At 36.8% G+C, this 16,743-nt stretch overlaps 1 protein-coding gene across 5 annotated transcripts in view; it reads right to left on the minus strand.

The window, feature by feature from the left end:
- Nucleotides 1-16,743, minus strand: part of TMEM108 (transmembrane protein 108) — a 367,083-nt gene that overhangs the window by 245,908 nt on the left and 104,432 nt on the right. The gene's annotated exons all lie outside the window — the stretch shown is intronic.

A 16,743-nucleotide genomic window follows, 5' to 3' on the forward strand; every position in this document is an offset into this window, starting at 1 on the left:
CTAGGAGCACCTGGATGGTGAATTAGTCAGTTAGGTATCCAACTCTTGATTTTGACTCAGGACATGATCTCACAGTTCGTGGGGTCAAGCCCCACGTTGGACTCTGTGCTGACAGCACACAGAACCTGCTTGGGATTCTCTCCTTCTCTCTCTCTGCCCCTTCCCCAATCATCCTCTCTCGCCCCCCCCCCAAACAAACATTAAAAAAAATTAATGACTGTAGAAACAAAAGGACAATACCACCACCTCAACAAAACCCAGCTCTCTGGCTCCAAAGTTATCCTATGCATTTCCCAACTGCCCCTTAGAAAAATAGCTATCATACAGATTTTAATTATTACTTTTAAAGATTCCCTCAAACCTAAAGTAGTAGCAAATAAACTTTTCGGGTAATGTATATCCCACCAGCACAATTACAGTATTATGAGGTTAAGCTTTATAACTTGAGGAAACACTTGGCTAGGAATTCAAATCTGCTAACCTTAAAAGACCTTAAACATTTTTATTATTTTTATTTTTAAATGTTTGGGAGAAAGTTTGGATGTCCACAGGGGAAGGGCAGAGAGAGAGAGAGAGAGAGAGAGAGAGGGAGGGAGGGAGGGAGGATTCCAAGCAGGCTCCATGCTTGTCAGTGTGAAGCCTGACTCCGAGCTCCATCCCATAAACCATGAGATCACGACTGTAGCCAAAATCAAGAGTCAGATGCTCAACTGACTGAGCCATCCGGGTGCCCTGATCCTGAATATTTTTAAGAAATGAATATGTTTAAGAAAACACAGGCCACTGTTAGATCTTATTTTTATCTGTAGTGAATAATACATGTAAACTATGGCTGACATCTAAGACCCAGTCTTTGAGGACACTGTTCTACACTTTATGATTTGAGCATAGTTGACAAAAATGGTGCTCCATTTGCTTAAAAATCACCTACCAAACAGCCTAACTCACCCTTAGAGGAAGGTGTAGTCAAGAAAAACCTTACAGAACAAAACAAAACAAAACGCCAACTAACAAACCGCATGCAGTGAATGTTTACTGGGTATATTTCAATAATTTTCCAGTTTTCTCAATAAATTTCTGCTCATTTGTTTATCTATTCATTAATGAATATCGTTAATTTTTCTTAGTGCTTACATAATAACTGGGAGAACATATATACTTTTAAGAGTAAAATTCTTAAGTAAATAAATAAGTGGATTGTGGCCCTGGCGAGTCTATAAATGCAGGTGTTGAAGACATGCAAAACAAGAAAAATATAAGAGAAAAACTTTTAAACTTATTATTTTGAAATAATTTTAGATTTATAAAAGAGTTGCAAATATAGCACTGAGTTCCTGTGTATCATCTACCCAGCTTCCCCTGATTATAACATCTTACTTACATAATCATGGTACTGAACTATGAAATTAACAGTAGGATAATATTATTAACTACAATGTCATCTGAATTCCCCCACTTTTTTTTTCACTAATATCCTTGAAGGTGTTCAGGATGTGCCATCCCAAAGTATGCATTTGGCATTTTGATTATTTTGGAGTAATTGATTTGAGAAGCAGATTCAGGAAGGGCTCTCTGACCTCCCCTTTTCTACCTAAAAACAGGCCATAAGGTACCCTCCTTTTACCAGGAAGAGAACATCCTTATCACCGGACACTAGGAACTGATACTAAAATGGATCTATACAAACAAACTTACTAAAGTAATCCATATCTTCCACTAGTTTCCCTCCCATCCTGTATTTCCCCTAGTCATTTCTCTACAATTTATTGCCCCTAGACTAAACCCTGGTCATTTCTTCACAAATATGTCATTTCTTTGTCTAAACAGTATAAAAGTTTTCTACTCTGGTCACTTCTTCATACTCTTATGAAGGCCCCCACATACATGCAAAAGTTTTAAAAAACTTGTATATTTTTTTGTGAATAGTCATGTCACTGTAATTCTTTTTTTTCTTTTAACGTTTATTTATTTTTGAGACAGAGACAGAGCATGAACAGGGGAGGAGGAGAGAGAGAGGGAGACACAGAATCTGAAACAGGCTCCAGGCTCTGAGCTGTCAGCACAGAGCCCGACGCGGGGCTCGAACTCATGGACCGTGAGATCATGACCTGAGCTGAAGTCGGACGCTTAACCGACCGAGCCACCCAGGCGCCCCTGTCACTGTAACTCTTAAGCCCTATCAGACAGCCTAAGAATATAAAGGAGAATTTTTCCTCCCCTATATCCTTTTTCTGTTCCTAGCTTCAGTCTAGGATCCAACATGACATTTAACTGTCATGTCTCCTTAGCCTTTTTCAATCTATTAAGTTTCTCATCTTTCCTTGTCTTTATTCTTTCATGACCTTGGTACTTCTGAAAAGTAATGGCATTTTGTAGAATTCCTCTTAATGTGGGGTTGTGGATTTGGAGGAAGAACACCAAAGAGGCAAAGTATTCTTCTCATTCCATCATATCAGGGTATACAAAATGTCTATATGATTTACTACTGGTGGTGATTTACTCCCTGATTACATGGCTAAGGTGGTATTTCCCAGGTTTCTCTATTGTAAGGTTACTAATGTTCCTTTTCCATTCACTGTTCATTTGAAGTGAGTTACCAAGTCCAACTCACACTCAGGGAGAAAGGTATTAAGCTTCACCTTAGTATGAAATACAAAATTCATAGATATTCTACCATTTGCAGGACAATACCTACTGACATGATCTTTCCAGTTACCAACAGATCATGAGGTAATATACATAGCTGATTGCTTGCTTTAAATCAGTATGGTTTAAGACCAAGTCATGATAAGCTTCATCTGCAGGGATCACAGGAGATAAATGAAGAGACTCAGATGTATTTAAGTAGAGTATATTTGCATGAATTTCAAGCCATAAGACTGTAAAATAGATTTTGAGTAATATTTTATGAAAAGATACGATTTCTGGAATGGCTGAGGAGCTTACCAAATATTTTTCCCCCCAAAGCAATAACAAACCTGGAAAAATTGTTGAAAACAATGAAATTCATTAAAATAAAGATCAGAGTATAAATAAATGAAACAAATTAAAAAGACAATAGAAAAGATCAGTGTAACTGAGAGCTGGTTTTTTGAAAAGATAAACAAATTAGACAAACCATTAGCTAGACTCACCAAGATAGTAAGAGGATTCAAAATCAGAAATCAAAGTGGACACGTTACAATGGATACTAGAGAAATACAAAGGATAAGAGACTATCAGAAACAATTATATGCTAACAAATTAGACAGCCTAGAAGAAATGGATAAATTCCTAGAAACATACGATCTACCAATGCTGAATCATGAATAAGTAGAAAATATGAATCAACCAATTCCTAATAAGCAGATTAAATCACTAACTGGAAATCTCTCAACAAACAAGAGTCCAGGACCATATGGTTTTACTGGTAAATTGTACCAAACATTTAAAAAAAGAATTAATATGGGGCACCTGAGTGGCTCAGTTGAGCGTCCAACTTTGGCTCAGGTCACGGTCTCAGGGTTTGTGGGTTTGAGCCCTGTGTCAGGCTCTGGACTGATAGCTCAGAGCCTGGAGCCTGCTTCGGATTCTGTTCCTCCTTCTCTCTGCCCCTCCTCCACTCACACTGAGTCTCTGTCCCTCAAAAATGAATAAATGTTAAAAAAATGTTTTTTAATTAATAAAAAAAAAGAATTAATACTGTCCTCAAATTTGTCCAAAAAATAGAAGAGGAGGGAACACATCCAAACTCATTTTATGAGGCCACCATTACCCTCATACCAAAACCAAATAAGAAAACTATAAGAAATATCAATATCTCTGATGAATACAGATGTAAAAATATTCAACAAAGGATTAGCAAATTGAATTTAACAATATATTTAAATGACGATACACTAATAACCAGTGGGATTTTTTTTCCAGGGATGCAAAGTTGGTTCAGCATCTGCAAATCAATGTGATGTGTACCACATTAACAAAATGAAGGATAAAAATCACATGATCACCTCAATAACTGCAGAATAAGCATTTCCAAATTCAACATTCATTCATGATAAAAAACTCTCAACAAAGTGGGTATAGAGAGAATGTACCAATATACAAAAAGGCTATATGTGATAAACCCATAGCTAATATCATACCCAATGTGAAAAGCTGACAGCTTTTCCTCTAAGATCAAGAACAAAACAAGAATGCCCATGCTCACTTTTATCCAACATAGTACTAGAAGCCCTAGCTAGAGCAATTAGCTGACAAAAAGAAATTAAAGGCGTTCAAATTAGAAAGGAAGAAGTTAAACTGTCTCCATTTGCAGATGACATTTTACATACGCAAAAAACTGTTAGAGCTAATAAACAAATTCAGTAAAGCTGTAAGATACAAAAATCAACATATAAGAGATGCATTTTTATACACAACTATCAGAGACAGAAATTAGAAAACAATCCTATTAGCAATTGCATTGAAAAGAAGAAAACCTAGGAAGAAATTTAACGAAGGAGCTGAAAGATGTGAACATTTTAAGACACTGAAGACACAAATAAATGGGAAGATAGCTCAAGCTCATGTACTGGAACAATTAATATTGTTAAAATGTCCATACTACCCAAAGCAGTTTACAGATTCAATGTAATCCCTATCAAAATTCCAATGACATTTGGCATAGAAATGGAACAAACATATTAAAATTTGTATGAAAGCACAAAACAAAACCCAAAGCAATCTTGAGAAAGAAAAACAAAGCTGGAGGCACCACACTCCTGATTTCAAACTATATTATAAACCTATAGTAATCACAACAGTATGGTATTGGCATAAACACACACACATACAAACACACACACACACACAACAATGGAATAGAATCTATAGCCTAGGGGGGGAAAAAAAACATGCCTATATGGTTAATTAATTCAAGACAAAGGAGCCAAAATATACAATGGGGAAAGGACAGTCCCTTCAATCAATGGTATTAGGAAAACTGGACAGAAATGGACCACTATCTTACAACATACACGAAAAATCAACTGAAAATGGATTAAAGACTTAAATATAAGACCTGAAATCACAAAACTCCTAGAAGACAACAGAGCATAAGCTCCTAGACATCAGTCTTGGCTATTGTTTTTTTGTTTTGTTTTTGTATTTAAAAAAAAATGTTTATTTATTTTGAGAGCAAGAAAGTGCACACAAGCAAGGGAGGGGCAGATAGAGAGAGGGACAGAAAGAAAGAGAGAGAGAATCCCAAGCAGGCCCCACACTGCCAGTGCAAAGCTTGATGTGGGGCTTCATCTCATGAACTATGAGATCATGACACGAGCCGAAATCAAGAGCTGGATGCTTAACTGACTGAGCTAGCAAGGAGCCCCTTTTATTTTGAATTTGACACCAAAAGCAAAGGCACCAGAAGCACACAGAAAAAGTGGAACTACATCAAACAAAAGCTTCTGCACAGCAAAGAAGTCAGCAACAAAATGAAAAGGCAACCTACAAAATGGGAGAAAATATTTTCAAACCATATACCTGATAAGGGGTGAACATCCAAAATATATAAATTAACTCCTATAGCACAAGAGCAAAAAAACAAAAAACAAAAAACCAAACAAGCAAAAAAAAAAAAAAAACAAACCCAAAACAAAACAATTAAAAAACGGTTAGAGAATCTGGATAGACATTTTTCCAAAATGACATACAAACGGTCAACAGGTACATGACAAGATGCTCAACATCACTAATCATTAGGAAAATGCAAATCAAAACAACAGTGAGCTATCATCTCACACCTGTTAGAAAACCTATTATCAAAAAGACAAAAAATAACAAGTGTTGAAGATGTGGACAAAAGGGAACCTTTGTGCACTATTGGTGGAAGTGTAAATTCCTACAGCCATTATAGAAAACAGTGTGGAGGTTCTTCAAAGAAACTAAAAACAGAATTACCATAGACTCCAGCAATTCCACTTCTGAGCATTTATCTGAAGAAAATGAAAACACTAATCCTGAAAGATATATGCACCTCCATGTTCAATGCAGCACTATAATAGCCAGTGGAGGCATCTGGCTGGCTCAATCATTAAAGCATGCAATTCTTGATCCTGGGGTTGTGAGTTTGAGCCCTACGTTAGGAGTAGAGATTACTTTAAAAAAAAAGTTATAAAAAAATAGTCAAGATATATAAAAAAAACCCTAATGTCCATCAATAGATGAATAAAGATATGGTGCATATGTACAATGGACTAATAATTCAACCTTAAAAAAAAGTAAAGCTTGCCATTTGTAATAACATGGATGGATCTTGAGAGCATTTTGCTAAGTGAAATAAGTCAGAGAAAGACAAATACTATATGACCTCTCACATGTGTAATCTTAAAAAAAAAACACAAAAAACTACATAGATACATACACAGAACAGATTTGTGGTTACCTCAGGTGGGAGTGGGAGGGGATGAGAAGACACGTAAAATGAGTCAGGGTGGTGAAAAGGTACACACTTTCAGTTATAAGATAGATAAGGCCTGGAGATGTAACACATAGCATGATGACTATAGTTAACAATACTGTATATCTGAAAGTAGCTAAAAGAGTAAATCTTAAAAGTTCTCATTACATGAAAAAAATGTAACTATATATCCTTATGGATGTTAACTAAACTTGTGGTAACCATTTCACAACATATACATATATCAAATAATTATGTTGTATACTGAAAGTAATACAATGTTAGTCAGTCATATTTCAATAAAAAAAAAAAACAATAAAAAAAATAACCAACCATTCAACCAATCTGGAAATTGACAGAAGGCATACAACAAATTGAGGATTTATTCAAGAAAACCTACTGAATCTCAGAACAGTGAGAGTCTGTTACATTTTAGCCAGGAATAGCCCCAATCCTTTGCCCCTTCTATCTCAGATCCGTTACCTCGAAGTTCTCCCCCAGCCTTAGCAGATGAAGAACTCTGTGGGAACTGGCAGTTCTGCTGCCCGGCTGGAGGGGAGCTGCCTATTTGGAGCAGAGCATAGAAAATTCCTGCCTGGGTACTGTTCGAAACAAGAGCAATCTCAGTGGCAAACAATAAGGAAAGGCTAATATCAAGGGTAGCCTGAGCTCTTTATATTGGTTGGGTAAGTATCAAAATGGCAGACCAGCCAGAAATTTTAATAGGGAGATCCAGGGAAGGAAATAACCAAAGAGAGCCTAGCTAAGTAAGATCCCCCTTTTCTCTGGTGATCTGGAAGGCGGTGCATGCTCAACAGAAACCAGACAGAGCTCTAATGAGCTACTTGCTACTTGTCCTTGGCTGATTTTCCCCTGGTCATTCATTGTGTGTCTATCACATCAAATGATAACTAAACTCATTTACACTTACCCACTATAATCATCTACACTGCCTCCTTTATTACATAGATGGGAAATCCAAAACCGCTGAGCAGTTTGAGGGTATGAATCTCCAAAAAGTTAGTAGAAAATCAACAGAGGTTAGTACAATGGCTCCTGGGTCTTTGCCAGAATTCATTTACCTACAAAAAGGTGGCACAAAAACTAACAAAAACTGATTTGGGCTATCTGTACCAGATATGATATAAAGATCTTCCCTAATCTTTGTCTTACATGTAGTCTGCATTCCCTTTTACTCTTTTCTCTTGAGAATTCTTTGGAAGGAAGAAGGAATAATAGAGGTTTCTTCAGGAAGTCACTCTTTGTGGAGTCTTAAACAGATGATAAACTCTACACTGGAGAGTGGATCACACCTGTCCCATGAATGATGACCTATGTTATAGTCATTGCTCTGAAATGTTCCTCTTACCTTCTGCTCCACTTTTTCATAACTCCCAATTCCTGGTTCTAGTTCTTTATTTGATGTGCTTTGTGGGGGACAACCTCTGCTAAAAATAATCTAGGTTTGTAGTTGGGTACTTATAATCCCAGGGAAAATGACCAGGACATAGATATACACTCCAGTTCTAATTGCTATATAAAACTATTAAGCAGTAACATTTACATCTTTATAACACAGAATTTATAACACGGCTTCTTCCCATAATAAAAGACTATCCATGCATGTCCTCAAGCCCTCTTATTATAAATTCTGTTTGTTCAAGCAAGTGATTATAAGTTCTCATAGAGACAACAGAACATTCCATATGAATGTTTCCTCAAGCTTGGTGGAATGCAGGAAGCTACTCCATGTTGGTACCAAGGAGACCTGCTCCCAAGACAACCTTTATGCTCCTGTCTTTCGTGATGGCTTGACATTTGGCTCATTCTTGGCATTAAGTCAATTTTAAGTTGCTAGCAAAAATAAGGAACAAATCCTTACATTTATACAGCTCACATCTTTGCTGTTCAGAACCTTGTATAACCTACCCTTGTAATAAGGACAGTCAGAAATTTTTTTTTCATTAAAAAATTTTTTTAATGTTTATTCATTTTTTGAGAGAGAGAGACAGAGTGTGAGTGGGGGAGGGGCAGAGAGAGAAGGAGACAGAGAATCCTAAGCAAGCTCCAGGCTCTGAACTGAGAGTACAAACCCGATGCAGGGCTCGAACTCACGGACCGTGAGATCATGACCTAAACTGAAGCCGGACGCTTAACCGACTGAGCCACCCAGGCACCTCAGGGCAGTCAGAAATTATATAAGTGTAAAAACATCGCTGACAAATAACCCAACAGGTATTCAGTAAGGAGAATGCAGTAGAGCTGGCTAACTGTTGCAGTGTTGTGTGAGCCCCCTTTTCATTTTTTTCTAGCACATGTGTATTGTAACTTGGAAACAGTATCTAGGGACAGAAGTCTGGAATCTGAGGCAGGCATAGAAGGATAGTGTCTCTATCAAGGGAAAATACCTGGGTGAGACTAATTCATCACAGAAACATCTGTTCTCTCAAACGAACAAATACCAAAACATGCTTGGAGGTAATGTGGTATACATTTTGCCACCAATTATACATGGATTTGAACTGTGATCACCATGTACCTGTTCAATGACCTTGAATAGTTTCCCTACTCTCTAAGCTTCCTTAACTGCACAATCAATTAGAGGAAGTAATTTACATAAAATGCCCAACACTATTCATATGTGTTCACACATGTCACCAACTGCACTGCTCCTTACTTTCTGCCTTACCAATTCCATCCACAGGCAGGTACTAATAGTGACAAACCTGTCTGCATGCATGCAGGGATATATTCTGTCATAACTGTAACTTCTGAAAAAAAATTGTAGATTCATTCTGCAATTTAACAATTCAAATTCTTTTTCTTTTTTCTTTTTTTTTTTTTTTTTTTTTTGACTAGGATGAAATGATTAACCTTTGCTTGACACTTTTCCTCCTGAGTCACTGCTAAAAGATCAGATAATTTTAACAGCAGCCAATCCACATAGCAGGCTCCCATGGGTCAATCACCACCAACAACATAAAAAGACTAAGAATTATTTCAGATCATGATGCTGCCAGATAGAGTATCGCTCCCCAAAGAAAACATTTTATAGCATGCGATTTTTTTTTTCTCTTCCAAACTCCCTGGCCAACTTCTTCCTCTGTCAAGAAATGGCTGTATGTGATGGGACACTCTGCATGCATGCCTGATTCCAGAGTACTACATGATGGTACCAGGTAGAAGGTGAATAGCTGCTTGGGTTTCCAGCTGACACACCTGCTGTCAAAGCTACTTCACACCCTGGCAGGGAGAAATTCCTCTCAACTCTCAGCAGTGCTCATTGCAACTATTACATGTGAGCAACCAGTAAGTCACTGAGTCACTGTGATGACTCATGCATCAAAAAGGAAGCCCTCCCCTGGGCTGACGGGCCAGGCAGTAATCTCCAGGGGGAGAATCTGATCTTGCTAGCTAAAAACAGCAGGTAGGAGAGTGACATCACCAAGATACTCCCCCTCAAAAGAAGAACATCTATTCCAAAAAAAAAAAAAAAAAGATACCAAGAGAATCCTAGAACACAGAGGTGAGGCCGAAAGCACACCCTGCACCTCAGAGACCAAAAGAGACTGCATTAGAAGGTAACAAATGTGGTTACATGTTGACCACATTGTCCCTCCTCTAGGACTGTGCAGCACCACCAGGAGAGGTGGCCCTTGAGCTGCCAGTTCCTTCAGTAGGAAAAGAGCCCCCAAGCATTGTGGATCACTTTGTGAGAGTCCATACTTTGATCTCACATGATGAAGAATGCAGGGGAATCTACAGGGCCTAGCCACTGGCAATCTGAATGTGACAGAAAAGGGGTGAGTAGCTTGCAACAACCAACACACAGATCTTGGCAGACAGAGTTCATAACTGCAGTGCCCAAGTAGTAATTCCAGTCATCAGTTTTGCTCATCTGCAGCACTGATTCTGGGGTGCACTCTGACCAGGGAATTTGGCAGAGTGCAGATCTGCCTCATTTGGATCCTCAAATGAAGAGTTTTGCTGGCTGTAGAGCTGACTTTTCCCATACCCAGGCAAGTAAGAGTCAAAGGCAAGCTGAGTCAAAGCTCTACTCTCTGTGGAGAGTGCCTTCTAGCTTCATCTAACCAGAAGGGCTGGTGACAACTGTTGGAAGCTGTGTGGCCCAGTGACACTTAACCTAAGAGGCAAGTGGGCAGAGCTGATCAATTCCATGGCAAAATCAGTATAGGGCACAAAGGCTGCCCATACTCAGTAAAGGCAGGGGGAATGATTCTTTGCCAAGCTGAAGGTAGCTCCTGGCAACTCCAAACTGGAAAGCCTCTTTGGGAAACAGAATACCCTGGAGTAGGCCCCTCCCCATTCTGCCCAGGCAGGCAAGATAGAGGCAACAGTTCGCAGAGCAAAGCCAGTGGTCCTATTCAGCCAAGGAACTTGGGGTGCAGGTCAGCTTAAGTTAAGACAGCAAACCAAGAGCTTTACGAGTTTTAGGTTGTTTCTCCTGCTGTTTCTGAGCAAAGAATTTAATTTATAGCCCTACTCATAGCTGAAAACAGCCTTCAGCCTGTCCGACCAAGGAATAGAACCAGAGCAGACAGGAAGCTGTGTAGCCCAATTCAACAACCCTATGTACAGTGGCATTAGAACAGACAGCATTGCCCATATGCAAGAGCAAAACTAGTCACCTCACTTAACCAAGGAATTCAGTACACATTCAGGCCTGATTTGGGCTCCCAAACAATGAATGAGCTATACAGGCCCTGAGCCCTGGCCTATTACTCCGTTGGGGCAGGGAAGCTAACTCACAGCCCTGGATACTAATCAATACAGTACTTAGTCCTGATCATCTAGTAAGCCTGACCAGAGATTCAGGCAACCACAGAGCCCATCTTACAGCCTCACTTGGGTAGGGAACCAAGCAAATAGTTTTATCCAACAGTTCTCAGTGGCACACACCCCTATCCCTGTCCTCAGAGTTCAAATAGTTGCTTCCCCCCAAAACATACCATAATAGCAGGCCCCTCTTGCCCAAAGACATCACCAGCAGACACACCCCAAAACCTAAACTGAGTAAGTGGTCAAGAACTCTCTCTGCCAAAGTAAACCTGTAAAGTTTAGAAAAGGAGCTCCATTACTCAAACGCACAGATACCAATGTAAAAAATCAAGGATCAGGTAAATATACATCACCAAAGGAAACTAATAAAGCTCTAAGAACTGATCCTAAAGAAATAGGAGATCTATGAACTATCAAACAATTTAGAATAATCCTCTTAAGGAAGTTCAGAAAACTACAAGAAAACACAGCTAACGAAACAAAATTAGAACAAAAATGCAGGAACAAAATGAAAAGTTTGATAAGAAAATAGAAACCAATACACATACCAACACTCCAATACACACAGACCCACACAGAAATCCTAAAGTTTAAAAATACATTAACTAAATTACAGAATTCAACAGAGTTTCAAAAGTATACTCAACTGAATAGAAGAAAAATTTAGTGACCTGGAGGATAGGACAATGAAAACTGACCAGACACAGAAACAAAAAGGAAAAAAAAAAAAAGAAAAAGTGAAAAAACACTATGAGAATTTAGGACATTATAAAAAGAAATAACATTCAATATTTGCATTATGGGAACTCCAGAAGAATAACAGAAAGGACAGAAAGTATATTTAAAACAATAATGTTTGAAAATTTCCCAAACCTGGGGAAAGAAATGGAAATCTAGACCCATGATCCAAAGGACCCCAAAGAGATTTAACCTCAATGAGACTACACTGAGACACATTATAATTAAAATGTCAAAAGTCAAAAACAAAGAAAGAATTTTAAAAGCGGCAGGAGAAAAGAGAGAAGTTATATCCAAAAGAACCCACCATAAGATTATTGGCAATTTCTCAACAGAAACTTTTCAGGCCAGAAGAGAATAGGATGACACATTCATAATATTCAAATAAAACAACAACAACAAGAAAACCTCTCAACTAAGATGTCCTTCATAAACAAAGGAAGGATAAAGACTTTGCTGAACAAACGCTGAGGGTGTTCATAATCACCAGACTGCCTTACAAAAAATGCTAGAGAATTCTTTGAGTGGAAGTAAAAGAAAATTAATCTCATAAAACACAAGAAGGTAATATAAATTTCATTCGTAATGATTAATATATAGTCATAGTTTGATTCTGCAGAATTGTTAATAGTGGTGCATAACTCACAACTCTAGTTTGGAAGTTAAGGAAAATGAAAGTAGCAAATAATAACCATGAGTATAATAATCTGTATTAAGCAATATGAAAAACAAGTAAATTTTAGCAGCAACAAACAAAAATGTGAGGGGGAGAAGAAGTTAAAGTGTAAGGTATGCGAATTCTATTGAAGTTAAGTTGTTATAACTTTAAAATAAGGTGTTTTAAGTTTAAGATATTTTATGTAAGCCTCATGATAACAAGGAAAAATCTTGTAGTAATTACACAAAGGAACATGATGAGAAGTCAAAGCATATATATACAAAAATACATCAAAACACAGACACAAGACAGAAGGATTAGAAACAAGCAACAATGGATCCATAAAAGAACCAAAAAACACTTAACAAAATTGCAATAGTAAGTCCTTGCCTATCAAAAATTACTTTAAATGGATTAAATTTTCCAATCAAAAGACACAGAATGGCTGAATACAATATTAAAAAACTAACAATATGCTTCCCAAGAAACTCACTTTAGCTTTTTAAAGACATACACAGACTGAAAGTGAAGGGATGGAAAATGACGTTTCAAGCAAATGGTAACCAAAAAATAAAAAAAGGAGAGGTAGCTATATTACATCAGACAAGATAGACTTTAAAGTAAAAAAAAAAAAAAAAGTAAGAGACAAAGAAGGTCATATAATGATAAAGTGGTCAATACATCAAGAAGACACAATAATTGTAATATTTATGCACCCAACATCAGAGCACCTAAATATATAAAGCAAAAACCAAGAGAGCTAAAAGGAGTAATAAATGGTAGATAGTAATAGTTGGGGATTTAATACCCTATTCTCACCAATGAATAGATCATACAGAGAATCAATAAGGAAGCAGAAGATGTGAACAATACTGTAGACCAAATGAACCTAATAGACACACACAGAACATTGCTATCCAACAACAGAGCATACACTCTTCTCAAGTACATATGTAACATTTTCTAGGATAGACCATATTTACGCCACAAAATAAGTCTTAGCAAATTCAAGAAGACTGAAATCATACCAAATATCTTCTCTGACCACAATGGCAGAAATTATTAAATGAGTAAACCAGAAATTAGTAAAAAGAACTAGAAAAATTCATGAACATGTCAAAGTTAAATAACAGTCTCCTGAACAACCAAGGGATCAAAGAAGAAACTGAAGGGGAAATTTCTATTTGCAGTTTCTTGAGACAAATGAAAACAAAAAAACAACATACCAGAACTTACGGGATGCAGCAAGAAGGAAGTACTTAAGAACAAATGCCTACATTAAGAAGCAAGAGAGATACCAAATAAACAGTCTAACTCTATATCTTAAGAAAATAGAAAAAAAAAAAAAACTGATCCCAAAGTTAGCAGGAGAAAGGAAGTAATGAATATTAATACAGAAATAAGTGAAGAGAGAACAGAAATGGTTAACCAAACTAAGTGTTGTTTCTCTGAATAAACAGAATTGCCAAGTGCTTAGCCAGACTAACCAAAGATAAAAGAGCCCAAATGTACAAAATTATAAATGAAAAAGGAAATACTACAACTGATACTAAAGAAATTCAAAGGATTATAAGAGGCTACTATGAACAATTATATGTCAACAAACTGAACAACCCATAAGAAAGGAAAAAATACTTAGGAACATATAACTTACTGAGACAGAATCAGGAAGAAACAGAAAATTTGAATAAGCCAATTACTAGTAAGGAGATTGAATCAGTAATCAAAAATCTGCCAATGAAGAAAAGCCCAGGACTGGATGGCTTCACCGGTGAATTCTGCAAAAAACATTTTTTTAAATAACACTAATTTTTCTAAAAATCTTCAAAAAAAATAAAAGAAGAAAGAACATTCCTAAATTCATTTTAAGAGGCTAGCATTAAACTGATACCAAAGCCAGAAAAGGACACTACTAGAAAAGAAAACTATAGGCCAATATCCCTGATGAACAGTGATGCAAAAAACTCTCAGTAAAATACTAGCAAGTCCAATTCCACAGCATATGAAAGAATTATTCACCATGATCAAGTGGGAATTATTCCTTGGATGGTTCAACATATGCAGATCAATCAACAAGCTACATTACATTACATTACATTACATTACATTACATTAACAGAATGAAAGAACACTATCATCTCAATAGATGTAGAAAAACCATCTGACAAAAGTCAATATCCATTCATGATAAAAACTCTTACCAGATTAGGCAAGAAGGAGTATATATCAAGATAATAAAGGCCATATGACAAGTCAACAGTTAATATTATATCAATGGGAAGAACTGAAAGATTTTCCTCTAAGATCAGGAATAAGGCAAGGATGCCAACTCCCACCACTCCTATTTAACAGAATACTAGAGGTCCTAGCTAGAACTATCAGGTAAGAAATAAGTTATCAGCATTGGAAAGAAAAAAGTACAACTGTCTCTATTTGCAGATGGCATGATTTTATATATAGGAAATCAGAAAGACTCAAACAAAAATCTGTTAGATCTAATCAGTGAATTCATAAATTTGCATGATACAAAATTAACATACAAAAATCAGCAATGTTTCTATACACTAACAACAAAATTTCTGAAAAAGAAAAAATCAATCCCATTTATGATAGCATCAAAAACACCAACATTCTTAGGAGTAAATTCAACTAAGGAGGTGAAAGATCTCTATGCTGAAAACCACAAGACAATGATGAAAGAAATCAAAGAAAACGCAAATAAAATAGAAAGATATCTGTGTTCATGGACTGCAAGAATACTGTTAAAATTTCAATACTCCCAAAAGCTGTATCTATAGATTCAATGCAATTCCCATCAAGATTCCAATGGTGTTTTCTACAGAAGTAGAAAAAACACTTCGAAAATTTATACGGAGACACTAAAGACTCTAAGTAGCCAAAGAAATTCCTGAGGAAGAAAAACAAAGGTGGAAACAAATTCACACTTCCTGATTTCAAGCTATGCTATAAAACCATAGTCATCACAACAGTATGATACTGGCATAAAAACAAACAAATAGACCAAATGAACAGAACTGAAAGCCCAGAAATAAGTCCTAGTATAAGTGGTCATCTAATATTTGACAAAGAAAAAGACAGTCTCTTCAGTAAATGGTATTAAGATAACTGCATATTCACATGTAAAAGAATGAAAGTGGATCCCTCCATATCTTACACCACTCACAAAAGTTAATTCAAAATGAATTAAATACTTAAATGTAAGGTCTGAAACCATGAAACTCCTAGAAGAAAACACAGGAACAAAGCTCCTTGACATGGGTCTTGGTAAGGATTTTTTGTTTTAATTTTTTTAATGTTTATTTATTTTTGAGAGAGACAGAGACAGAGGCAGAGCATGAGTGGGGGAAGAGCAGAGACAGAAAGGGAGACAGAATCTGAAACAGGATCCAGACTCTGAGCTATCAGCATAGAGCCTGACGCAGGGCTTGAACCCATGCATTGTGAGATCATGACCTGAGCCAAAGTCAGATGCTTAACTGAAATGAGGCACCCAGGTGGCCCTTGGTAACGATTTTTTGTGCACAACATCTAAAGCACAAGCCAGAAAATAAAAAATTAACAAGTGGGTATGCATGAAGCTAAAAAGCTTCTGCACAGCAAAAGAAACGATCAATAAAGTGAAAAGACAACCTATGTAATGACAAGAAATATTTGCAAACCATGTATCTAAGAGGTTAATATCCAAAATATACAAGGAAGTCATACAACTCAATAGCAAAAATACAAATAACCCAATGTAAAAATGGGCAAATGACTTGAATAGCTATTTCTCAAAAAAAGATATGCAGAAGGTCAATAGACACATGGAAAGATATTCAACCATCACCAGTCACTAAGGAAATGTAAATTAAAACAAAGAGAAATCAATTCACACCTGTTAACATGGCCTTCATCAAAAAGACAAGAAAAGGGCACCGTTGTATTCTGTTGGTGGGAATATAAATTGGTACAACCACTATCGAAAACAGTATGGAGGATCTTAAAGAAAAAAAAATAGAACCACCATGCGATCCAGTAATATCATTTCTGGGTGTATATCCAAAGGAAATGAAATCACTATATTAAAGAGATAGCCGCACCCTCATTTTCATAGCAGCATTATTTC

The sequence above is a fragment of the Acinonyx jubatus genome, chromosome C2 (genome assembly GCF_027475565.1).
Source record: "Acinonyx jubatus isolate Ajub_Pintada_27869175 chromosome C2, VMU_Ajub_asm_v1.0, whole genome shotgun sequence".
NCBI lineage: Eukaryota > Metazoa > Chordata > Mammalia > Carnivora > Felidae > Acinonyx > Acinonyx jubatus.